Raw genomic sequence first — 23,375 nt, 5'->3', positions numbered from 1 at the left:
CTGCAAATAAAAAGAAGAAAAATGTAAATTTAATTTCGATATTTTTTGTGCCCCCCCCCCCCCCCCCCAAAAACACTTTCTTCTGTCAGACGCATATGTTGAGAATACTTAGAAGGAGGAGGGAGGATGAGGGAGAAGGATGGCCCAAAACGAAACGAAACGAAAAGTTTGTCCCTCACAACTATCGACCCTCATTAATTTTACTTTTAAAGTCATTACGGGTTAAATTTAGCCAAATTAATACGTTGCAAAAACTTTTGCTCTGCAGACAGGGGCTTAAAAAACCAGAAAACGCCCCTTATGCCAAAAGACCACATACACACCCACCACCTCCTCCACCTCGTCCACCTCATCCACCGCACCACAGTCCTTAGCAAACCACCCGCAAAGCTCTAACTCTTTATATATATATATATATATATATATAAATTTTATAGTTTATCGCTTGGTTATCGATAAGTTTAGCCTGCACAATTTGCTGCTTTTGACCTTAGACAGAGAGAGAGAGGGGAGAGGAGAGAAGTGGTTGGGGAGTGTGCTACTTAGTCCCCAGACTTTACACTACTTCCGAATCAAATGCCAAATGAGAAATTAAAACAACAAAACGACAAACAACTACAGCAACAGCAAAAGCAACAGCAATAAAAAAAAAAAACGTAACCCAAAGGAAAAAAGGTTACAAAAATATGCGGTGCAAACTTTTTTGGCAAATTAGTCTGGAAACCCAATCCAGATGCCTTTGGGCTCACAGGGCCGACAGCCCAAAAACCCAACTTAAGTAAAGGCCCAAGCCAAGGCAAAGGCAAAGGCAAAGGCAATGCAAAGCAATGGCAATGACTTTTACGGCTCTTTGGCTTCGATTTTCTGTTGATTTGCTTGCTTTTTGTGGGGTTTTTGTGCAATTTTATTTGTATAAATACCGGAAGCTCTCCCTCTCTCCCACTCTCTCTCTCTCTCTGAAGAGGCAGGGGTGTGGGGAACGGGAGATGGTGGGTGGGTTGGTATTTTTTGGGGCGTTGCAGGCAATAAAGAACTTTGGAAATTAGTCGATGGGCTAAAAAAAAGTAACAACAAGTAAAAGAAAATATCGAGTTTTGAGCTTTGCAGTTCTTAGGCAAGTTTTTCTTTACCATATCGATGAGACGACGGCGACGGCGACGACGACGACGACGCCATCGTCGACAAAAGTTAAGCAGGAAGTCGTTATAGAGAAGGGTTATACAGGAATGTTATAGACAGCCAGCAACAGGGAGAGACAGAGGAGGAGGAAGGAGAGGGAGACGGAGAGGGAGATAGTGCAATCTGGATGGCTGGCTAGTTGTTGGGCAATGTCTGGAGGTTTTTGGTTTAGATTTCTAATCGGTATCATACTAGATAAAAGTGCAATAAAAAATTACACAAATTCTTACATTCAAGTCGTCACATGGAATACTCTATCTGAAATTGAGTTGAGAATTATCCATTTTACTTCATATTGAAATGATTATTCAGATCAGTATACATAAGTCCATCACATCTTTGTACTCCTTTCTGGGGGGGGGGGGGGGAGGTGAAGGGTTTTTCTTTATTCTGTTCTGTTTAACGTTTATCTTTTGTTATTCTTTTCGTTACTCTTCTTTTATTTTTTTGTCGATGGATGGATGAATGACCCTTCGGGCATATTTGTCAACATCATCAAGCGCCACAACAGTCAGGCAACCTTCCCCATTCCCCCAACCAACTACCACAACATCCTCCAACCTCCTCCCGTCCTCCCCTCCCTCCCACCATCTAAACCAAACAGTGACTCTCATTCATTGCATAGATATATATTTATGATATTTAAAAGCTCTTAAGTACAAACAACAGACAAGGAACGACGACGACGACGACGACGGCGACGAGGCAAACCACTTTTTGGTGGAAAGGAAGCTGCAGTTTTGTCCTTCCTTGAAAATGACGGGAGGAAAGTCGGACGTGGGGGAGGACTTAAAATGCCAGACGGACAGGACGGAAAGAACGCCGAGGATGTGGGTTGGGTGTATGACGTTTGGGAGCGGGTTCGAGGAGGAGTTGCCATACCATGAGCTGCTTAAGCTTGAAAATTGTTTTCATAATGCTCCAGTCATTGGTTTGATGACGATGACGATGACGATGATGATGATACTTTTTGTGCCTTGTGTTTTTTGTTTTTGACTTTTTGCTGGAAAATCGATCAGCAACAACCGAACAACCGAAATGCGAGAATTGAAACGCAAAAGAGATACCATAGAGCGAGAGGTGAGAGGTGAGAGGTAAGAGAGAAAAGGTAGATAGGGAAAAACTGCGGGTTCTGGCGGCTTCTTGAAATGCAATCCCCGTGAGAGTTGCGACACTTGTTGTCCAGTAACCCCCAACTTTCCGCACCCCCCTTGAGAAACTAGTGGAGAAGTCTGGCACACACACACACACACACACACGCAGGGAGTTTCTTTTTTTCTTTTTTTTTTTGGCAAATCAATTAAATGTGAGCAATCCAAGTTGAGGAAGCATTTGGTGGAGGTGGGCGGCGGGGGGGGGAGGGATCTGTGAGAGTTGTGAGTCCTTTTTTTGTGGCCCAGTTCGACCGGCTTAGCAGCAGTTGCCAACCAAATGAGTTAATTAACTAAAATGCGGGCGGCTTTGCCTTCAATTTTCATTTTTGTGTGTTGTTTTTTTTGCCCACTTCAATGGGCTGGTCGTGTGTGTGTGTGTATGTGTGTGTGGTCAGCTTATGGGCAGAAAAGGCTTTAGTATTGAGCACCCTTTCAGCGTTATTTTTTTTTTTTCTCCATATAGTAATTCTGGTTTTTTTTTTTCGTTTTGGGTTTCATTTAATATTTTTGTGTGCCACTTCAAAGGAGCTAACCGAAAAAAAAAACCAAACCAAAAAAAACGTGTAGAGGAGGCCGCGCCAAAAATGTTAAGTGAAATGTTAACAGCGGGGCCAATGTTCTCGGCTGTTAACATTTCTATTAGCCAAAAACGAGTCTATCTATGGAGGGGGGGGAGAGAGGGAAGAGCAAAGGTGGTTAGCCTTTTAACTTTAGGAGTTTTTTTCCTATGAGTTTGGAGTTATATGTGAATAGAATTTCATCATGAGATGATAATGAAACCATTGACTTGTGGAGAAGATTGATTCTTTGTGAAACTCATCTGAGGGAGAGAAAGAGAGAGAGAGTGAGAGAGAGAGAGTCGCTCTAGTCATTCATGTAACTGCTGCGCCTAAAGTCAGGCAACAGTTTTTTTACTTTTACTGTCTGTGTGTGTTTGTTGCCCGCTCCCCGTGGCCTTGTCCTTTGTCCTTTGTCCCAAGTGCCAAAGAGTTGGGGGAGGCATTGGTTGCCCTAAAGCTAACTAAATGTCAACCAAGAGATGGAAAAGAAACCGCCCCTAAATCAAAGGCAAATGTACTGTTCCCACTCATGAGATGGCATTGATTTGCTTTGATTTATTGTATTCATCGTTGTTGGCGGCGCGCCGCAACCATCACACAATGCAACCCAAGCTCAATGTTGCCCCTTCATCTCAATCCTTTCCACCCTCAACAACAACACTCGAGAGCCTGAACTTGAAGCACAATTCATAACGTTGCTTTCGTACTAATTACAAAAAGTGCTCCTGCTACACACACACACACACACACACACAAAGGGAGTTTCTCGCTAAGAATCTGCCTTCCTCTGCCTCTCCTTATCCTCTGAGCGCCTTCTGACAGCTGCTGCTGCTGCTGCCATGCGACAAACGTTCGACTCACTTGAGAAAACAGCTTGAGACAATGCAACAAACAAGAAAAAAAAGAACCCACCAGAAATATGAAAAACTCGTGGTAAGAATCTTTTTTGACATGTGCCGAGCACACGAGCCACAAGAGCTGCCTGAAGATTTGCAACAAAAAAAACAAAAAGGGGTCGATTTTAGGTATTGTTACTGGCTGACTGACTGGCATGCGAATAGTAGTTGCTACAATTGTTTGTTGAGTGTGTCTGTGTGTGTGTGTGTGTGTGTGGCAAATGCAAAAGCAAGTAAGTATAGGTAACAGATCAGATGCCAAAAGTCCCTCAAAATTTCAGTTTTGAGGGTTTTTGCACTCAATTAAATGTGATTTGTTTTACTTTAAGCTAGAGGAAAAAACCGAAACTATAGTGGAATGCCTAATGAATGAATGAATGAATGAATAAATGCATGGGTACATTTGACTCTCTCCCTCTCTCCCACGCTCTCTTTCTCTCTCCCTCTCGCTCTCTCCCCCTTTGAGGCTGCAGCAGTTTTGGCAACACATTCACATGCCATCAGAAAAGTAACCCGGTGAAACAGCATTTAAGCTGCTCAACCAGCTATCCATTAATTTGCCAACGCTTTTAGCTAGCCGAAAAAATCTCATACCCGTGCCACGCCCATAAATCCCTTGCCCTTCTCTTTCGTCCCGTATTTGCTGCGTTTCTCATTTTTTTTGTTTTATTTCTCCTCTTTTTGGAGCATGCCTTTGCATTTGCTTTACAATTTCAAACATCATTAGCAACGCACACATACACAACACACACACACACACACACAGAGAGGGGAGGGGAGGGGAGGGCCAGTTTAAACACACACACACGCACATATCCCTTTTTGCTAATTATTTATTTAAATATTAAACAAAAAATACACAAAGAGAAAAAAAGGAAAATCCTCACACCCAAAAAAGAAACCGAAAAAATACCGAAACGAAATGCAACAAAAAACCAAAAATACACACACACACACACCAACACACACACCAACACACACTTAGTTGGAAGACGAAAATGATGTATTGATGCTTGGGGGTGGGGCTGGAGGGGGGAGTTGGGTAATTTCTGTCTGCAACTCAAAGATGGGAGAGTTAAAAAAAAAAAAAAAGGATATATGGTATAAAAAATAAAATAAAAATAAAACAAACAACAACCAAAAAGAAGATGTAGAACCAGAACCAAACGAAGAAGAAGTAGAAGAAGAAGAAGCTGAACAAGTAACATATGGACAGTGTGCACGAGTGAGATGGACATATGCATATGCAAATACATAACTGTACATGATTGGCTTTTGGGGAAAGGGAACATAGAGAGACACACACATCAAGCAAGCGATAGAGAGAGAGTGAGAAAGAGAGAGGGAGAGGGAGAGCGACAGACAGAGAGTGTGAGTGGGTGGAGAGAGAAAGAGAGAATGAGAGAATGATTTCTCATTCTCTGTCCTGCTTGCTAACTAATATTTTCTAATTTAAAATTCTGTTTCTTTTTTATTGCCATCAGGACGACACGAAACCCTTAGCCCCCCTTCCGCCATCCCCACACCCACACACACCCACACACACACACACTCACACACACATATGTAAATTTATAAATTTCTATTTACTTATCAAAAATCAGGCAAAAGCAGAGCACAGACATTTACATTTATATACACATTGAAAAAACAAAGAGTTGTATTTATTATTACCCTCGAAACGCCCCCCCCCCCCACACACACTCCACGCACCACACCCATTCACCTAACCCTTTGCCATATCTCTTTTTACTCCTTCCCAAAACGAATACTAATAAAAAAAACACTGAAAACTGCGTGCACGCCCAAATGTATGCTATACAAAATATAAATTAGCTTTGATATGCGAAGCTGCTGACGAAGAAGATGATGAAGGATGAAGGATGAAGCAAGAAGAGAAGCGAGTCAAAATGTGAGTAGGCGGAACATGATGCGGGGCTGGGGGCTGGAAAAAAAGGATTATATACACGCGTGCCTTGCATATGTGTCTCTCTGTCTCCCCTCCCCCTCTCATCAGACTCACTCTTTGTCTCTTTGTGTGTGTGTGTGTGTGTGTGAAAAGATGCTGAAAAAAGGATTAATGCGTATGCCAAAGCAACGAGAAGAAGCCAAAGAGACACAGAGAAACACAAGGCATAATGAGTACGAAGAGTTAGAGAGAGAGAGAGTGATAGAGAGAGGGAGAGAGAGAGCGTTAGAGAGTTGGAGTGGGTTGAGAAGTTTGACGTGGGGGTTTGAGTTTGCTTCGATTTTTAATGCGTCATATGACAAGAAGTCTCATCTGTAGGCATGCATTTGTATGCTGTGTGTGTGTGGGTGTGTGTGTGTGTGTGTGAATTTAAGCTTGGGGACTGAAAAGTGTCAAAGAAAAATGTGTGATGCTTCCCTCTAGTCACAAGTTTTCACTCTTTTTTTTCTGCTCTCAAAAGATACAGTTACATATTCATACAGTTTCTCCATCTCTCTTTCCTTATCCTGGCTCTGTGTGTGTGTGTGTGTGTGTGCATTAAATTAGACGATTTCTAATTGGGGAGTAAAGCTTTTTTACAAGGGTTGATAAACCAGAGAAGAAATCAGCAAAAAGGGGACAAGTTCTTTTAAGAGTTGAGCGAAAAAAATCAAATTATGAAAAAACTAAAAACTCAGTCTAAAGTTTTTTATACTGAAACTTGGCCTGAGGCTTGAAATATATTTCCACAAAATGTTTATATATCAAAAATAGTTGATTTCACTTACTATAAATCCCTCCTCCCACCCAATCACTCCACTTCCCTCCCCACTCCTCTCATTAAGAGCATTCTTCGACAAAGCATTTGAATGGTCAACCCTCTAAAACCAGCTCAGCCCCCCTTCCCCCCTCACACACACACACACCTTCGAGTACACACACACACATTGACCAAAAGTAATAATAATTTTTTGGCTTATCCTTATTATTATATAACGTATGCATACCTTTTTTTTTTTTTGCCAGACCCACCCAGCTCCAATTCAAAAACCCTTGGACCAATCGTACATCAAAAATTAACGTACATGTGGATGACCCTTTTTTTTTGGCTGTATTGGTGTGTGTGTGTGTGTTTGGACCCATTGTTCTCTCTGTTGTGTTTGTGTGTGAGTGGATCACCCGTCTTTTGGTCACTTTGTTGGTAGGCCTTTTTTTTTTGTGTATCCCGAAAAAAAAGTAAATAATTAAGCATTACACTGACCAAATAGCACTAATGGGGAGGGAATGAGGGGGGAGTGGGGCGGGGGCAGGCAGACAAATACAAATAAATATAACTCATATATGTGGGCAGTATATGTATTGTGTGTTTTGGGGGCGGGGGGAGACAGGGATTTAAGTAAAGGAAGTAAGGCCATACAAATAATGATTAGAAGTCCCTTCTCACTCGTCCCCCCCATCCACTTTTTCTCTCTCTCTATCTGTGTGTGTGTGTGTGTGTGTTGGCTTTTACTTTGTTTTTTCGTGTATGTGTAATTTTTGACATTTTTATGCGGGCCTCAAAAACAAAAACAGAAAGAAAAAAGCCAAAAAAGAAGGGCTTTCCAGGGTATGGGGGGGGGAAGTGAGTGAGTGGCATAAGGGTTGTGTGTGTGTGTGTGTGTGTGTGTGTGTGTGTGTGTGTGTGTGCCCGTTATATAAATTTGACATTTTAAAATCTAACCGAAATTAATGATTTTTGTTTAGAATTGCAAAAAAGAGAGCGAGCGAGACAGAGACAGAGACAGCTAAGGTAATACAAGTGGTTAATGTTGTTGATACAGTTGTGTACAAAAGGTTTTACATATGGTAAATATGCTTTATCCCTTTTGTTGTCCCAGTGTTCTTTATGTTGTTCTTGTTGTCATTTTTAATCAGGCATTAATATAAATGAAGGCATTAATGTTTAAGCAATTTCGAATTTGGCTTTATCCCTTTTGCCGCCCCCCCCCCACCATCTCTCTCACTCTCAGTGACGCTTTGATGCCTTGGTCCTTGGTCCTTGCTTGGTTCTTGGTGTCTTGCTTAATTAAGATGCCTCGCAAAATTGAAGTAAAGTTTTCAATCAAAATTTCCAATCAATGTCAATTCATTATGCCAAAGCCTGGAAGCCTCACCCACTCACTTCATATCAAAAAAAACAACAACATCGCACCAAGGCAACCCTGATGAAGAACTTGAATGATTCAAGTTGAAAGCAACCCTAAGCATTAGCCCATTGAGCTGAGCCCAGCAGAGCCAAAATTCAGCTCGCATTTTTAATGAAAGCCACGACAACAACAAAGTTGCCTGTCAAGTTTTTGGCCTAATCAAAATCGACAACATTTTATAGTTTACCAAGGAGATACAAGGATGTGGGAGGAAAGGGGGGGGGGGGAGGTGAGGATGACAGACAGTCAGTCAGTCAGTCAGGCAATCGGTTAAAGTAGATGATTTTCTTGTGGATGGAGTTGAGATTTTGTTAGATACTCTTGTACCTTACGACGTTTCTAGAGATGGCGAGGTAAATGTTTAGGTGAGCGACAATTTGGGGGGGGGGGGTGTGTAAAGAGGGGAGGTGAGGTATGTGTGTGTGTGTGTGTGACAAACAAATATTTGAAAACGTAAATCAGAAATCTTTCACTTTCATTTGGCAATCCTTTTGTCCTCGTCCCAGGACTATGCAAATCCTCCACACCCCGCCCCAAACCCACCCAAGACGATTCTGAAGGAAATCGAAAAACATTTCGTGTATTAAAACCGAAACGAATTAATTTAATTAATTACAATCATGTCTTATTAGAGACGTATGAAGAAGATGGCAACACACAACGATCCAAGACAACGACGACGACGAGAAGGAGACGTGGAGGACGATGTCTTTGGGGTTCCTGCCTTCTTCTTCTTCTTCTTCTTTAGCGGTTGGCCTTGGCTTGGGGTTGGGTTGTGGGTGATGGAGACACTTTTGTTGCTCGTGTCAGCTGCCAAAGAGTTGTGAGAGATTCTATGCCTTTTGTTTCCCCTGCAAAATGTTTCTTTCGATGTGGGTGTTGGGCGGTCGGGCGGGCGGTTGGTCGGGCGGGTGTTCTCTCTCTTTTGGGGGTTGCTTGGGTTTGGGTGGTTGAGTTTTGGGTTCCAATGTTTCGTTAATAGCGCAAAATTTTATGCTCACATCATTTATAAATGCCTGATTTGTTATTTACAAAACGAGACAAGTTGCGGCATTACTGGATTGGGAAAGGGTTTTTTGGCTTTGAAAACTCTTTGGTGTGTGTTGGTGTGTGTGTGTGAGTGTGTTGGTGTGTGTTTTTGCGTGTGTGAGTTGCCACTTAATTTGAATTTGAGTAATTGCCAACATGCCAACTGTGAGAGGGTTTGGAGGGGGGGGGGGGGGGGGGGGGGGATGCTATTTAAGATTTTGTGTTCTACTTAAATTCAGAAATTGGCCAACAGCAACAAATTTTGGTCGATAACTATTGAAACGTTTCAAGCCAAATGGAATATGTTTCATTTGCTTTTTGGACATTTTGTTCGCTAATTGCTTCTATCACCCACGCTTTATTTGCATCCAGTAGGCCCAATCATATATAGAAAATATATATATCTATGTACATAGATATATATCCCCAACCCAAACACACACAAACACACACACACACACACACACACATTGCCAACGAGCAGACTTCTTTTGTGGCTGTTAATTAATTTCTGTAAAAATATTTATTATTATTAGAAAAACGAAGCAAAAATGCACTTTTGCAGATAGACAGAGAGAGGGAGCGAGAGAGAGGCCAGACTATACTAATTTCCTTACTCCTCTACCCAGCCAAAAGCACTATCTCTCTTTCTCTCTCTCTCTTTCTCTTGACTGTCACTAAACGGCTCATCTAACTGCAATGCTTCATAAAAATTTTCTGTGTTTTTCTGCAGTCTACTTTCTTCCCTCTCACTCTCTCTCTCTCTCACTCTCAGTCCTTTTTTTTTTTTTTGGTCTGGCTGGCAACTTATTTTTACAACAACAATAAACACAAATCACACAAAATGAAAATCGAAAAGTGCACGGCTTTTCTTATGTAAAGAGAGAGATAGAATATCGTGCAAAATATGCATACACTCATTTCTGTGTGTATATATGTATATATAAAGATATCGAAGGCTAACTTGCATGCGCCGATCTTTTTATACCCTTGTCTTATATCTTTCCCTCTTTATGAGTATATATGTATGTATGTATACCCAGTAATCATCGTATCTAAGAGTAAATAAAGTATCTCAATATAAGATGGGAGTGTATACTTAGGATCCGACTTTGATCCAATTGATCTGAAGATGGGAAGTGTTTTACCCTATCACAGGGTGATCAGAGAAAGAAACGAAAAACGTCGCAAATATATAACTTTGTATGCCAACAGCAACAAATGCAACACTCCAACAGACGATGTCGTCGTCGTCGTGGTCGTCGTCGTGCCAGTCACTCAGTCAGCCGCGGCGGCTCTACCACCCCTCCCCTTCTCCCTCCCGAGTTTCCTGGCCGCGCTATCATCACCCCTTGTGTCGTTGTACTATAAAAATAGGCAAATAATTATTTAAGAATTTCTTGATTAATTGGCAGTGTTGTTTTTGTTGTTGTTGTTGCTTTTGTTGGGGCATGCAAATTTTCGACGCTACCGACAACAAGACAGCCATTTTGGCCAACACTTGATTGCATTTTCAATTGTTTGCCGTTATGCATTTTTGCCAATAATTTACATAAATAAGCCAAGTAGACGGCAAAGGGATGAACGATGATGAACAGGAGCAGAGGGAGCAGACCTCCAACTTTGTATGTGAATCATGTTGATTTTGGATGGTTTCCAATTCAAAATTGATGAAGAATGAAGAACAATGTAATACCAATAGACAAGAAGTCTTTTGGTGACCCCAACGCCCAGTGTTTCAATTCTATTTCATTTCATAAAATGGTGACCCCGATGCCCATAATCTTCTGCGAGTGCAGTCAACTCAACCCGACATGTCTAGGCCATATACATATATTACCCGATGAACTCTTTTGCAGTGACTTGCTGCTGCTCCATTCCCGAGTTCTTATTTCTGTTCTAGTCAGCAATTAGCATATTTTATATCAATTCTTGTCATACATTCCACACCTTGTCACACACTTTTCCCGACCCTCCATCCGTTTACTTAGATCCACACAGAACAATTCAAGTGAATGTCACCGCCCTAGCCATTGACAAAGAACAGATTTTGCTCTCATCGTCATCATCATCATCATCATCATCATCTTAATCGTCATCATCGTCATTCTCGTCATCTTTCTCGCTCTCTGCTCTGTCTGTGGTTCCCGTCTCTGTATTGGATCTCTTCGTGTTATTTTTATCAACTTTAGTTGATTTGCTTTTTGGGCACTTTTTTGCACACACAGAGAGAAAGAGAGAGAGAGAGAGAGAGAGAGGAGAGATTCATCTTGTGTCTCCTCGTTCCGCATAAATAACTGTCGCCTGTCGCCGTGCAGTCCCCAGTTCTCTACTCTAAACCATGTGTGTGTGTGTGTGTGTGTGTGTCTGTCTGTCTGTGTGTGCGTCTGCCATGCATGCATTATTTCATTAAAGTATTACAATATTAATTCGATTTTCACTAATTGACAGAGAGCGACGAGCGACAGACAAACTCAAGGAACAAAGGAGTAGAGAACAGAACAGAGCAGAGAAACCAATTAATCTTTTTCTTTTGCATCCAACTTATGATAATCAGAATATCTGTAAGATTATGTCTACGGAAATGAGAGCAAAATTGTTAACCAGCTAAAATTGATTAGCCCTTTTTGTGCATCTCTCAATTGGCCTTAAATCCTTTGTCTCTTAGTCACAATTGACCTAAATATTGTTGCGAATTTAAGGCTTAGTCCTAGAACAAACAACAGAAAAAAAGGACACACACACAAAAGGAGGGGAGGCATTTGTCATAATGCATATGAGAGAGAAGGAGAGACAAATCCACATAAAAAGAGGGCGAAAAATTCGCGAAAATTCACCAAGTATGTGTGTGTGTGTGTGTGTGCGTGTGGTGGAAGGGAGGGGGGAACAATAGGGTGGTACAAATGGTTGTAAGAGGGGGTGGAGAACTGGGTGGGGGGGGGAGGCTTGGTGCGGAGGCAGTTTACTTGATTGTGTCTGTGTGCAAATGTTGCGGTTTTCATGTTGTGCGTAGCCAACACTCAATTCTCTGGCAAACTGTTGATACCTCCTTCTGTCTGTCTCTCTCTCTCTGTCTGTCTGTCTGTCTTTCTGTCTGGTTGGTTGGCTGGCTGCCTCGGCATTTGTGTTGGCATGTTTGGCATGTTGTTGCTGTTGCTGTTGCTGCTGCTGCTGCTGGGGCTGACCCCAAAGTACAAATCAATTGCATATGTATGTTGCTGGTGGGCGAACAGAATGGAGTAAGAGTGGAGTAAGAGTGGAGTGGAGTGGAGTACAGTGGAGTGGAGTGTATCATCTGCACTCATCTGGCTCACGAAATGAAAACACCAAACCCGGCCACGTGCTGCGTTTTGCGTTGGTCAATGCCGGCCGGCTCGGCCTTGTCTGGTTGCGAAATTGTGTCAATTGCAGAGAGTTTCCCCATTCTCCACCCAACCCCCCCAGAAAGTGAGACAGAAAGGGACAGACATACAGAGAGAAAGTGAGAGATAAGAAGGAGAAAATCCTCACCCACACACACACCGAGTCAATGTCAACAACATGCGCAGGTCGCGTTGAAAATTGTTGGACACGGAAATTTCCACCTCTTTACCTAACCATCATCTTGACCCATCATCTCCGCCTCCCCCCCTCCCCCCACTGTCACATCTACCTCTTGCTAGGCTTTTTCGGGTTCTGCATTTGATTTTCAATGTCACACAGAAAAAAAACCGCAAAAAAAATAAAACAAACAAACAAACAAAAATACAAAACATAATACAAAGAAAAGTAAAAGTTTACATATCTGACCCGGAAATTTCAGAACCTCGATCCAAAAGTTTTCTTCTCACTTCTGAAATTTTGTTATCAAATGAAATTAAACGATTCTCAATACATACCAAGCACTTGTGTGTGTGTGTGTGTGTGTGTGTGTGTGTATGATTTAATCATATGCTGGTATACTCAAAACTCAAATCTCTGACCTTCACCATGGAGCAAATGAAGCCCAAAAACTGAAATCGATGATCCCACGCATTCATTCAACGAGAGGTCTCTCCCCTTGCCTCTCTCTCTCTCTCTCTCTCTCTCTCTTTCTCTCTCTTACTCTTTCTGTTTTTGTTAATTTAATTTCCTCCCCCGTTTGAAATTCGATCGAAATAAGAATTATTATATGCCCAGCTAACCGAACAATACAACAAATCAGTCAATGCTAAAGCTTCTCGCCCCCTCACACCCTCCTCAGCCTCCTCCTCCTCATCGTCGTCGTCGTCGACCGTTTCTCCTTTTGCATACAGGAAACTCATGTTTATGTTTAAATTAATAATAAAAAAAAACGAAAACAATAATGAAATATATATAAATGAGTAGAGGAAAACAAAAACTGTTGTTGGGTATTTCTTTTCATTTCTTTTTGATACTCTTTGATGCCAGAAATGTGAAAGAGTATATAAGAATTGCTAGAACTTATGCAAATATTGGCCCAGAAGTGTTGAGAAAAGATTCAAACTGTTAATTATAGGGTAATTCCAAGACGTTCCATACAAATATATATATATATATATATGTATTTCTTGTTTCTTTCGTTCGTTCGTTCAGTGTGTGTGTTTTTTTTCATTTTTTTTCTGGTATTTTTGGGTATCAATGAAATGATGTTGAAGCGTTGACGATGTTGTCGTCTGATGGCGATGCCAAGATGCCAAGATGCTAAGCTGAACAACCGAACGAACATTAATACAAATAAATGATATTATATGTAGTCTCTTCCTGTTTTGTGGCCCGATAAACTCTAAAGTCTTGTCGCCGGGGCTCGAATTGATCGTGAAACTTGAAGTCGATGAGAAGAAGAGAAGAGAAGAGATGAGAAGATCTTGTGCGTCTGATTTGTGCAAATAATTGAAATTTGCATATAATGAAGGAGACATACACGGGGGCGTTAAATGCCAAAGAGAAGAAGAAGATGATGATGATGGAGACGAAGGGCCCAAAACCCAAAACGAAAAGGAGAATTGTGAATGAACCTCAAGTGCACAGTAGCTGCAATCAGGACACAGACTGTGTGTGTGTGTCTCCACCAAAAAAAAGTCTTTAACTCTATTGTAAGCTTGTACATAAATTACATTTAAGGCGACTCTTGTTGCAATATAACGAAAGAGCCTTGAAAAACGAAAAAAAAAAACCAAAAGAAGAGAAAAGAAAAACGGGTCTGGAATTGGAGGTTTTTCAATCTCTGTTCTTGGTTACTAATGACGATGAGGATGATGTTGAGGATGATGATGTTGCGCCTACTTTGTGTGGGCGAGATATTGTCTGCCGAGGGCTGGCCCTGATGCTGCCGCTGCTGTTGCTGCTGCTGCTAATGGCAGGCGCAGAGGCAGTCGAGACAAGTTTTGACATATTTTTTTGTGTGTTGGAGGACCGACAACGACAACAACAACGAATGAATGAATGAATGAAAGCCAAATGAATGAAAACAGGACGTGTGACTGTCTCAATCTCTCTCTCTCTCTCTCTCTCTCTCTCTCTCTCTCTCTCTCTATCTCTCTCTATCTCACTCTGTGTGTAGATATCATTAAAATATAATCAGCTCAGCTTGAAGACGCCACAAACATCATTAAATAAAATTTGGAGCAAAGCGTCTGCAAATCCATCCAAACTTACTTATGAATTAAAATAGTTGTTTTGCAATATTACCTGAAAATAGACAAGAAAAAGGTAAAAAATAAATATATTAGTTATATTTCAGACATTCAAAAGTAAAATACTAAAGTTTTTAGATAAAAATTGACGATAAAAGTTAAAGAAATTTCACATTTTGTAGTCTCTGATGAAGATAGAGATAGAAAAAGCTCTATGGAAAACCTTTTGACAAGCTTTTTGCACATATAAACTACTTTAGAAGATCTCGAATCGATCAAAAACAATCGATAAATAGCTTATTAATCGATATATTGTCAATAAATTGCATGTAAATACAATTGATACGAATTGAATTTGGAATTGTAGTAAACTTACTTGGAAATTGGCAACATGTCTACTATGGACACTTTAAGCACACTAAACACTTTGTTTGTCAAGTGTTGCAAAGGGCACTTCAATTCAACTTTTCATATGCAATGCAAAGTTATCGAATTGTGGTTTGCCTTGTGGTTTCTTTTCTTATAATTTCTGCCGTTTTCTGCTTTTTTTATTCTTTTGAGGTTTTTATTAATTGAGTTGTGTGATACGTCGGTAGCCGATATAACGCGTCAAATAGCAATTAACAACTGATGTAGATAATCACTGGACGAAAAAATTGTGAGCGCGCAAAACTTTTACACACACAACCAGATTTATATACTATATAATCACACACACACACACACACACACAACGAATACATATTAATTTATATATATAATTGTATATATATATATATATATTATGTGTACATACTAATACCCGCAATGGGAGCAACATTTTGTGATAAACGACTAAATAAAATCAAATCTAAAGCTCCAAAAAAAAATGGAGAAAAAAACAAAAAAAAAAAACACCAACCCAAATAAAACAAATAACAGGCAGTTGCTACTGAAGCATTTTACCTTCTCTTTCTCACTCAGAGAGAGAGGGAGAGAGAGAGAGGGACTGACAGAGAGAATGAAATTAGTTGGAAAACAACAACAACAAATATCAAATGAAGCAACAATTTTTGAAAAACAAATACATACATCATCATCATCATAAAAATAATAATAATAATTATAAGAAAAGGCAATTTTTGTCCCGCCCCAAAACTGAAGGGCGGGGGGCAGAGGCGTCACAGCGAGTTGGTCAGGTGTTATAAGGGCCATAAATTCTTTTTTCTTTCTCTCTCTGTCTCTCTCTCTCTCTCTCTCTCTTTCTCGAGACGAAGCTGCATATTTTTCTTTTGTCGTAGTGAAGCAATCAACGTCGTTTAAATATTGCCACAGATATCAAGAGGGAGGGAGAGGGAGGATAGTACAGTTACACATACAAGTCGAAATGTTTGATTAAGATATCTACCGCCACATACTATAGCTGCCATATTTATATAGAGACGTAATCAAGTCAAGCAAAATGAATACCAAACCAGAAAACCGAAAACCTCGACAAAAGCTCCTTTCCAAGTGATTACTGTCTATTGGTCACACACACACACACACACACACAGGGAAAGAGAGATAAGATTCGGTGTTATCGTTGTGTGTGTGTGTGTGTGTGTGTGTGTGTGTGCCTCCTCAACGCGCTTAGGTCGCCTCGCAATGCAAACAAATAGGTGTATAAATAAACGGTGGGGACTCTGATAAGACTCTGATAGTCGTCGTACTCAATTGTAGCCCCCAAAAAGTATTCAAGAAATGGTAGTCATATCACGTAGATATATACATATATATATATATATATATCCACAAATAGGTTGCTATATACGCAGATATCAACGAGTTATATGACTGACGGCTGACGAGCCACAGATACAGATACGAATACAAATACAAATACAAATACAGTTACAGTTACAGATATCAGATAGATATAGAGTTATTGTATAGCTTTAGCTCGCGATATCAGTTAATATACGCACACAATTCTCATAAATTGTTTAGAGTTGTCTTGGCTAAACATGTTGAAAGATTTATTAAGGGGGTCTTAGTCTAAATGAAAATGGCGCACTCATATAATGATTTGTAAGAAATCGGCTACGTCGTATGGCTATATACATACATACATATGAGTGATTAGGTAAGGCCCCATGAGCTTATTTTTTGAATGGTGTGAACAAAACCTTGGTCTACATTCATTTTAGCATGACCATCTAAAAAGATCATCAAGATAATTTGTTTAACTATTCTAGATTCTAGAAATTATTCTTTGATGATGGTTCGGATCATGAATCATATGACTCATATATCTACCTAGAAGATAATAATCATCATATATCTAGCTAGAAGATCATAATAATCATATAAGTATCTAGCTAGAAGCTCATAATCAAAGACAATGGGCCAAGTTAATCATCTGAATTTCATGATTTACCAAAAAACTTTTGATAGTTGAAATAATTTTTAAAGCTATATCTAAATTTTGAAGCTATAACTAAATTTTGAAGCTATAAATAAAGTTTCAAAGCTACTTTTTACATTGTTAATTATAAAATCTAATTGATATAATTTTAATTTATTGCAGTTTTTGGACGATTTTCAAGGGATAACTTTGGCAATTTATCAAATGAAATGTGGGGAAAAACTTTAAACCAATACGAAAATGGCAGCACTCGATATCACACACACACACACACACAGACACACAGACTTTACCCCCAACTCCAGTGAGGCATGAACGAGCTCATCGAGAGCTCTAATCCTCCTTCCCCTCACCACCCCTTCCATTTTCGGGCAGTGGCCAGCGCCCAATACTATAACAAACAAAACGAAACGAAAAAAAAGAAAACCCCCAAAAGAAATGGAAAAAAAAAAGAATGTTACCTATACATACATACAATATAAGTATATATATATGTATCTATACACATTCACACACATATAAACACAATTTATATATATATATATATTTATCTATATATACACATATATATAAAGCAAAAATCCCTACAATAAAACGGGGCGGAGCACAAGTGGCAAAAAAAAAAAAAAGGAAAATGAAATAAAATAAAGAAAAAATACGAGAAATGTGAAAAAGCAAAAGAAAAATCTGCCAAGTGAAAAGAAATCGGAGTCGCAGCAGCAGCAGCAGTCGGAAGCAGCAGCCGGAGCTTAAAAAAGGGGGGAGGGGGCAGAGGGGGGCGGCATACAGTTGGACCTACAGTTGGAGGAGCAAGTCGAGTGAAGTGAGTGGAAATGGAAATGGAAGGAAACTCAGCCAAGCAGGCAACAACAAATCCTGATGCTGAGCGAAAGCAAATGTATCTGTATCTCTCTATATCTATGTCTTTGTGTGTTTGTGTCTCCCTCTGCGTATGTGTGTGTGTGTGTGTGTGTGTGTATGAAATCGAATAAGCATAAAAACGCATGTATGTTATCTATATATGTATATGTGACAAGCTAGGATGCTGCTGAGCTTCTATGTGTGTCTGTGTGTGTGCCTCTTAACACTCGCACACACACGAACACACACACACACACACTACCCACTAAGCTGAGTGGATTTGGGTTGGCTGTGTGGCAGCGCCTCGAACGCATATTCAATAATGACATAAAGACCCTGGGTAAAGGCTCTTCTTCGAGTGCTCGCTGCTTAGCACCTAAAAGTATGCTAGTATTTTTTTTTCGTCCTCCCATACACATATTTTTTATGCTCTCTTCGTATGTGTGTGTGTGTGTGTGCACTTGATTACATTTCGTTCGTTCGTTCTTTCGTTCGTTCGTTGGGTTTCCTTTACTTTCCTTTCCATTTTTTCTGCGTTTTTTTTTTGTTTTTTGTTGCCTTCCCTACACATGTATGTATATAATACATATATATCGACGTCCTCCACCTTCCTTTCTTATTTTCGGTGGGGGGGGAGGGAGGGGACGCTCGTTGTCATCCTTCTCTCTGAACGCTGGTTGGGCGCCTTTGGCATAAAACTTGTCAACCTTCCACACCCCAAGCAGACCCATCATTTGCCCCCCATTCCCGTCCTCATCGGTCCATCCCCCTATCCCTCCCCCCCCTGTACAATTCAATGCCCCAAAACGCACGAACCGACAAAACAGAAAAAAAAATATAACTGAAAAGAAAAGGAATAAAAAAAAAAAGAAAACCCGAAGCTTAAAGGGCGCTGAGAGAGCGCGCGATTTTGCCGAACACGCACACGAAGCGTTCAGTGAGGGACTTGCCGAAGGGGCGACGAAGCGGGGGGGCTTTCTTTGTTGGGGCTTGGTGTTGATGGCTTCCCAATCGAAATCGATGTCGGGTATATACATATAATATATATATGTATAAGTGTATATATATATATGTGTGTCTTTTTTTTTATTTCTTTTCACCCCAAAAAATAAAAAAAGGAAGAAATTTTTCACTCGCTTTCTTTCTCTCTCTCTCTCTCTCTCTCTCTGTCTCTCTATTGCTACTCTCTCCAGCTTTCGGTTGTTGAATTCTATGCGACTCTGGTGGCTGGGGGCTGGGGGCGAGGGCGAGGTGGATGATGATGAGTATTCGGTGTTCGGGGGTTGGGGATTTAACGTTCCTTTAGCTTAGCTTTAAGGCTTTAAGTATCTGGGGGTCCCTTTCTCTCCCTCTCTCTCTCTCTCTCGCACTCTCTCTCTCTCTCTCTGTCTATCTTTCTACGTTTGAGTGAAAGTGCGGTTGGTGTTTTTTTTTTCCAATATTTCTTCTTTTTTTCTACATATTGATAGAAAAGGACAAAAAAAAACCCAACAAAACAAACGAAATAAAAGAAATGGGAAAAAGAGAGATGGAGAGTGTGAGTGAGAGCGAGAGAGAGATGGAGAGAGAGAGAGCATAAGGGAGAGGACAGCTTACATAAAAAAGAAAACTTTGTGGAAAAAATATCAAATTGGATTGGATTGGTTTGATTTTTTTTCCTTGGTGTCGGTTTTTTTTTTTTTATGCCGCTTATGTTGAGTTGGTGGGGTTGAGTTTTTATTTTTAGGGTGGTTTTGGTGATTGGGTGTTGCTCCCCAATGGGGGCCGAGTGCCGCACTTAACTGAACTGGACATAACACATATTGGCAGCAGCAGCAGTTGAGTGAAATTCTTGAAAGTTAAGAGTTGTGGAAAGCTCTACCTTCATTTTTCTATATGTATGTACATATGCGTATATATATATATATATATATATAATATATATAAGAAAAAAACAATTTTCTTCCTTTATTTTTCTTTCCTTTTTTTTTGGTTTTTTGGTTTTTTGGTCGTACTTTCTCTGCTGTACATAAAAATTGAGCGTCAATTGAATTCGATTGGACGACGAAGCGACGCACGAGTGAGCCGGCTTGCTGGCTGCTGCTCCCCAAAGTACATGTGTGTGTGTGTGTGTGTGTGTGTGTGTGTAGGGAGCGAAAAAAAATATACGGCAGCGCAGCCACGAGACGAGCACGAAAAGCTGTTAACCTTTTGCTTATACATACATACATACATCCTGTATATATATACATTGCATCTATGTGTGTGTGTGTGTGTGTGTGTGTGTGTGTGGGTAAGTGCGAGTGCTTTATATGGATGATTTTCAATATTATTGGCAACGCCTTTCTCTGCCCATTTCTCTTTATATACCCCCAGCAAAAGAGAATGTGAGCTTGGGCATCGACTTGTGATTGGTGTCCAAATGGTTTCTTATATACACACTCGAATCCTTAATCCCTATACAAAACATATATAGTAATAGACTTTAATTTTAAGTAGTTAACTAAACTAGAGTTAATCTATTGACTTATTGTTAGACTTTAACTTGACTGTAACTTTAATTTCTAAGTTAGAAGTTGGCTTAAATGTTTTCTGTTTTGTGAGTGATCAACCAAAAATTAAGTTTAAAGGAACTTACAAGCCTCTCATTAAGTCCTTGAAACAAGCTAAGAATTTCAAATTTTGCTAACACTTTTAACTAAACTAACTTTTGTGGTCTTTAAATTGTTAACTTCTTCTACTACTTCTTGATATAAACGTATCCTTTTTGCTATATATGTATAATTCTCATATGAAGGATGATTATAAATGAGTTTTCAATGAATCAGTTAACTCATATGAACATTTTTTTGGTGTGAATCAGTTTTAAGGTAAGCAAATTTCGTGATTCATTCAGTAAATGAAATAAATTGTCGTTACCGTTACCTCTAGAATGTATGAAAAGAACTACCCGATACAGTGTGTACGGAGGTGTGTGTGTGTGTGTGTACATACATGTTGCCATTGGCGCGCATCTCCCCCAACCCCTATAGAAACTCCTATTCGGTAAGGGGGCAACAGCAGCAGCCCCCATTCCTGGTCGAAACCGAACCCACTTGTCAATATTCAACATTATATGTACATATACATACATATATGTACATGCACACGACGACGCACACTTGTATGGGTGTGTGTGTGTGTGTGTGTGTAAGCCAGTCAGGGCAGGCGAACGAATCATCGCTATCGGGGTGGTGTGTATGTGTGTTGCCAGTCAATAACATCCAATCAGGTTTGTTAAAAATCTATCTATATATGATGTTCATGATGACGACGACGACGACGGCGACGCAGTCGTTGTCCGCACACACACACACACACACACATGAGTCAGTTGCTCTCTGCGACGACCAAAAAACGGACTCAACTCAATGTGCAAGGCGAATAGTGACTGTTTGCTTTGCTCCGCCCTTCCCCCGCTAACGTTTCAATTTCTTCTTCTTTTTTTTTTTTTTTGGTATCGAACATACATTGAACACACACACACACGCATACACGGCGAGTCGACGACGCGCACTCACGAGTTGCTGTGTGTGTGTGTCTTATCAGCTGCAACCGGGCCCGCAGCTCTCTCTCACTCTCTTACACACAAACACTCTCGCACTCTCTCTCTCTCGCTCCACGCTGTTGTTTACTGCCTTTCTCTCTTGCTCTCACTGGTTTTGTGACTTTGGTTCTCTTCCACTCAATGGCTCGTTTGGATATTGAGCATTATTTCGAGTGGTTTTAGGTTTGGTAACGTTCTTTTATTTTTTTTATTCTAGCTGCTGCTGCTGCTGCACTTCTTGCAGTCTGCAGAAAGTGAGCGAAAAAAAACAAAGTATGAGAGAGAGATAGAGAGCGAGAGCCGTTGTCGCTGCGGTGAGAGCACTTGAGTTACTTTTTTTTCCCCCTATTTCATTTTCATTTCTATCCATGTGTTTGTGTTTTGTTGTTGTTGTTTTTTTTTTGTTTTGCCCCTCTGCTCTGTTGCCGCTGATTGATTTTCCATAATAAAGCTGAGCGCCATCTCTGCGTAAGTGTTTGTGTGTGTGCGAGTGAGTGAATGAGTTTCTCTGTGAGAGTGAGTGTGTGTGTGTGTGTCGTTGTGTGTGTGCGTATCGAACGTTTAGCCAATAGCAAAAATTTCCAATTGCGTACGATTTTCCAATCAAAATGACACAGGCAAAAGCAAAAAAAAGAAAACCAAAAAAACAAAATGGGGCGTGTGCGGTGAACGAGGGATGGATAAAATGAATGGAAATGGAAATGGATGCTGGGTGCCACACACACACACACAGACTCATGGGTGAGGATATGTGGGAGGGAAGGGTGGGGTAAACGTTAAGGCTCCTCCATGTGTCCCTAACCTCTCAATGGTTTGGCTATTTGCTGCTCCTTCTTACTTCCTATACTTCACATACTACCACGAGGACACAACCCAAACGAACCGAAGCGCAACTCGCCCGGGCTGGCTCCTTCCTTGTGCGCATCTCTGACATATTTCCAATATCATTGGTCGATAAATACCGGAGCAAAACGAATCGAAACGAAACGTACGAAAATGGCAGGACCCCCCTAACCCACCACCCTCCCTCCCTACACACACCGACAAGGACATTGGGGCGCGACAGCAAAAAAAAACGAAAAACACACACAAAAAAAAAAATGAAAATAGAAAAAGGGAAAAGGAAAAAGAACTACGCGTCGTTTGTCGTCGTTAGTTATATACAACTTGTTGGTGTTGGTGTAAAAGCCGAGAGCTGCCAGCCAAAGGAGCCGTGTCTAGGTGGCTAAGGAGGTGGTTAGGTTAGGTGGTGGGTTAGGAGCCAGGAACCACCAAGAAAAAAGATATGAAAAGGGCATTGCATAGAGCTTAATTGATTTTTGCATGCGAGTGAATCCTTCAAGAAACGATATGTTATCGAAATTTGCGATTATTGTCGACAAATATCGAAGAAATCGGCATTTGAAGCGTTTTAAGGTTAGGGAGAGGAGTTCAGTGTCGACGCACTCCTCCGCACTCACAATGGACATGGACCCAAACCCAAACTACCCACACACACACACTTAGAGAGATAGAAAAAAAAGAAGACATGATTGTAACAGCAGCCATCGTTGGTCGTGGTAATAACGAGCAACGAACAGCAAGAACGAGAACGAGTGACTACAACGAGGACCAGGACCAGGACGAGGACGAGGACGACGACAATGTCCTTTCACATTTGTCGCTTTGGCCGAGACGAGGCAAAAGCAACTCAGGAGGAGCACCAACACCAACACAAGCAGCCTCAGCCTCAATGGTTCCTCCTGTCTAGAGTCTGTGTCTATGTCTGTGTCGGTGTCTCTGTCTCTCTGTATGTGTGTGTGTGTTTGTGTGTGTTGGGAGAGAAAAGTTTGCTTGTCTGCGATGTTGTCTGCCCCAAACTGCTGCCAATTTTTATGCGCTCCCTATTTTTATCTGACTTTTTTTTTTCGCCGCCCCAATCCACCCCACCCCACCCCTCCGCCCTCCTACTCCCCTCCACGTCTCTCTTTGCCACTCTTTTCAGCTGCTGCTGCTG

The 23,375-nt window shown here is 40.8% G+C and overlaps 1 protein-coding gene across 1 annotated transcript in view; it reads right to left on the bottom strand.

The window, feature by feature from the left end:
- The window catches only part of LOC6644508 (homeobox protein cut), a 74,741-nt gene that overhangs the window by 30,844 nt on the left and 20,522 nt on the right, over window positions 1–23,375 (bottom strand).

The sequence above is a fragment of the Drosophila willistoni genome (genome assembly GCF_018902025.1).
Source record: "Drosophila willistoni isolate 14030-0811.24 chromosome XL unlocalized genomic scaffold, UCI_dwil_1.1 Seg142, whole genome shotgun sequence".
Classification (NCBI taxonomy): domain Eukaryota; kingdom Metazoa; phylum Arthropoda; class Insecta; order Diptera; family Drosophilidae; genus Drosophila; species Drosophila willistoni.
This window is presented reverse-complemented; position numbering and strand designations above follow the sequence as displayed.